The sequence below is a fragment of the Hyalella azteca genome, unplaced genomic scaffold (genome assembly GCF_000764305.2).
Source record: "Hyalella azteca isolate HAZT.00-mixed unplaced genomic scaffold, Hazt_2.0.2 contig16724, whole genome shotgun sequence".
Lineage (NCBI taxonomy): Eukaryota > Metazoa > Arthropoda > Malacostraca > Amphipoda > Hyalellidae > Hyalella > Hyalella azteca.
In genome coordinates, this window is record NW_025946533.1 from 250383 (window position 1) to 254971 (window position 4589).

The following is a 4589-nucleotide window of genomic DNA, read 5'->3' on the forward strand; positions in this document are numbered from 1 at the left end:
GTCACAGATGATAGAGAAAACTCTTTCGAAGTTGGTCACTGGATAATACGGTGTTATAAATTGCAAGTTTGACTATGTACGCGTAATATTAAAGAATGTAAAATAAAATTTCAAACTCAGTTTAATATGTGCAACCACGCCTAACTATTGACTATTACATAAATTATTACTACGAGCTGTGCATGCATAAGTAATTTCATCAGCCCTGAAGTCACTTTTAATCCCGAACACAATATTGATCGTTCCAACAAAATCAGGTTCGATAGCAATTGCCTACAAATTATTGTTTCATGCTGAATATTGCGACGAGCACCTAATCATGAAACGCTAACCAAACAACTTGTGCAACATGGTATAAATACGCTATTTCTATATAGAAATGACAAAAGAAGCTAGCAGCAAATTTGACTTTAACATTTTTATATTCTCATACTTCTTTATTTTTAATCATAAAATTTCGCAAAAAGCGTTTGTTTCTATCCTACGCTTTTCCTGGTCACAATTTCTTTTTATTTTCTAAACAACCAGCCTTATAGTCATAGGCACAGAATGAACCTTTTGAAAATCAGGAAAATATTGAGGCCTTTCTGCATAAATGTATGGCTGGCTACAATCAAATTTGTTTTACGAGGATGGAAAATAAACCTCGTTCCAGAATACTAATGATATTCTGACCAAAAACGGATATAAATCTTTGCTCATGATGAAGAACTCTATCAAGATATTGAGCAATTACTTAGTAACTTTAAATTCGTCAGTAGCACTTAAGAAAGTTTATTTTGAGCTTATAAAATTATTCACTAAAAATCAGCATACGTTTTTTCTGCTTACGATTGCAGAATTTTGTCCATCCTACGTGTATATAACATTCAATCATTGCCAGTCAATTGATCGAGTATAACTCATCCTTGTTTAATCACTCACACTATACCTCAGAAAATGACGATGTACTAACACAGTATTTCTGGTTTCTTCCTCTCACTTTTAATTAACACAGAATTAACACAGGACTCTGAGTAAGTTTAAAAAAAATTAATTCTTTACTTAAATTTCACTTTGGAGACCGAACTGTCATTTTTTTGCTATGGCCAGATGCTTCTCGGGCTGCCGTGTGGCGAGCCACAAGCAATTGTAGTGGCGAGCACAATAGCCACATAAGGCGACCGAGGGAGCCCAGCTATCTTGTACGTGTGGGTTACCCGCTGCACAGTCCCGACTGTTCTTCATTAGCCAGGCAGGGAGCCTTCGAGATGACCACTATGGTCAGATGGTCACCCACTGAAACTTAAAAAGAAATACACTGACTTCCACTACCGGTTGTCCGAACTTTCCTAGTGGGAGATTTAAAAAGTTTTGCATTATATTCCATAAATCTTAAAACAAGCAATAAAAACAACATTAGCTGTGAATGATCTCATAGAACATCCACGTTCATCGTTGCTTCTAATTAATTAACGGATGAAAAATTTTTCCACAATTTTTTCCACTTTCATTTGTGAATGGAAAAATTTTAGACGGCATGCATATGAAATGAAAAATATTACAAAAAAATACGGTATCACTTAACGAATTGTTTAAAAATTGTTATCACCTGAAATTACTTGAAATAATTTAAAAAAATTTTAAGTGGTTGCATGATAGTGGGCACTGCTGAAGGGTTTTGAATGGAGGTAACTACAGTCAAAGATATTTGGAAAGAAGCCTCAAATACATGACAGGAATTCAACCAGAATTATTCTTATACAGATGGAAGATTGGAAACAAATTACTTGTTTGTGCCAAGATCGTAGATGTCTGTTATGGAAAGTATTGTCCGAAATTTTTACAACTAACAATGAAGTCCATGGTCAGAACATTCCACTTCCGCGTGCACTAAACATGATCGACCGCAGGCAGCAACAGGCAGGCTGGTCGGCCGCCCAGGTGCAGATGGGCTGATAGAGCCGTCAGGATGCCTCGCTCATAATGCCATACAGCCCACACCACACAACCCACGTCACACAGCCCGCTTCATACAACCCATGATACCAGTCTGTGCCACACAGCCCATGCCCAAAAACTTGGGCATAACCAAAGCCAGGTCATATCCAGTGCCTGTTCTGGATACCCAGGCGAGTACAATCCAATGATGCAATGAATAAGCAAGGCAAGCAATGAGCAAAGGAATACAAATAAGATTTAAGGTTTCGCCACGACTTTGCGAGATCCAAACCAGTTGTAGTTGAACAAAACTTTTTTTTTTTAACAAAACGAGTTTGATAAATTGAGTTGCATAAAATAAAAAAAAACTTACAGACGGCAACTCGAGTCGATAAAAAAACAGATTGAGTACCAATGAAAACAACAAAAGTTAATTTCCCATTGCTGGAAAATTATTTATGAATTAAGCACACTAAATAAAACAACGCAATTGAAATTTAATTTCCGGAAAAGTACACAACTCAATTGTTGTAGCCCATTTGAACGTATATTCAGCTGCAACGAAACTTTCTTATTCATTGAAGCTCAGATGGCATACAGTGATTGGAATATTCGGTGACTTTCAATCTCATGAGTTAGGCGGGCGATAATCTCGCCTTCAGAGGCTGAACGTTTATCTCAGGATCATTTCAATCCAATATACTTCTGAGACGCGGCTTTGACCGTTCATCTGGAAGCTTCAATAAAGCCATTCACAGGCATGGGTCGGCTGGAGTTCGCTGTTAGCTCAGGCCATCCGACAAAAGACTCCCATGAGGAGCTGCAAGACTTTTCAATGGAAGACTCTATTGGATTTCTCGCAGTCTTTCTCATATCTTAATAGTGTGAGCAAAGCTTCTGCCCTCACAAAGCAAGTTTCTGAAGCCATCAAAGTTTGCTGTTGTACATGAGCCAAAGCTCAAAGGCCTGATATTTAGAGTGAATTGAAATAAATTGTGTGGTTTATTGTTTACCAATAAAAACAAATCAGATAGCTCACCTTAGCGGCTAAATGCACACTATAGCACTATCTGAAAGCTGCCCAGAAAAAATAAATATGAAATATTTCTTTTTCACTTAAGTGTTTTCGAAGCGAATGCTTTTTGCTTTCAGGCGCAGTCACAGGATTTTTAAGAAAAAAACTCGAAAGACAAGTCCGATATTCCAGTCATAATATCCAAGCCATTGGGCAAGTATTTAATTTTGAGCTGGTATGGAAATGCCTCTAACTTTACCCTCTTAATGGGAACTATAGGGATTTGCTCTAAGTTTTAGGAGAGTTTACGAAAGTTCGACACTTTTTCCTTTTTTTTCGAAAATTCGAGGAACATCGACTGCTGCTCTTAAAATGCCTTCTGGAATTCAAAGTCAGTTCCATTATTCCTATTGATTAAGAAAAGTTTCATCATTGTACTCAGATCAACGCTGGTACTCGGAAATTTGTCAGGTACGAAGTTACGAGGAAGAAGTTAGCGAGGCAAACTACGTTCCTTATACGAAACTCAGGACTTTAGATAAATGCTGTAAAAGGTTTAAATGAACCGTGATCAACCGTGAAGAACTTATGGATAGGAATAAATACAGTCTAATAAAATCAAGCTCATCCCAGCATGAACTAAGGATTTCAGCCACAAGCCTTCTGAGATAAATCTGTTATATCGTCCACCATCATCGTCAGCATGGCTCTGTCAGTGGAGAACATCAGCATAAGGCACGCACTACATCATCGTCAGCATGGCTCTGTCAGTGAAGAACATCAGCATAAGGCACGCACTACATCATCGTCAGCACGGCTCTGTCAGTGAAGAACATCAGCATAAGGCACGCACTACATCACCGTCAGCATGGCTCTGTCAGTGGAGAACATCAGCATAAGGCACACACTACATCATCGTCAGCACGGCTCTGTCAGTGAAGAACGTCAGCATAAGGCACGCACTACATCATCGTCAGCATGGTTTTGAGGAACAGCGTACAAGAAGCAGTGGCTGGTTAGCATAGGAACGAGCTCATCAGGAGCAGTCCATGCTGGTCAGCGTTCTCGCTCGACCGAGGCTCAAAGATTTTAGGAATTCGTCGTCTTATTTTCTTAAATTTTCTTGAAAGTTTTTGGGTATAAGTGAAAAATTCCTGAATTACGAAGACGGGGAAAATACAGGAGCCGACGACATGTTTGCCGCAGCAATAAAATGCCTTGCGACAACTCCCGAGAAGTTACAGGATGCGATTATTTTTTTTTTGAAGTTCATTTTCAGAGAACAAATTGGTATCGTCATTTTCGTTATTACGTCGGAGGCATTACTGAGGGCCGTTAAGATACTCACAAGAAGCGCATCGCGTGAGGAATGATAAAAAATTAAATGCAACCGAAATGAGGACTTCCAGAAAAGACTGAACGAATTTTGTTTTGTCGTTCTTTCTTTTGTTTTGCTCGTAGTATTTTCTCCCGAAATATATAAAGTACGAATAAATACTCACATACTCACTTTACAACCATTCTAATTTCATCGTCACCATTCTAATTACAACCATTCTAATTTCATCCATGATCCCTCGACTTATCAATAAGTCATATTCAGAAAAATTAACGTGTCACATTGTCGAAATAGTGACACATTTTCTGTACGTAG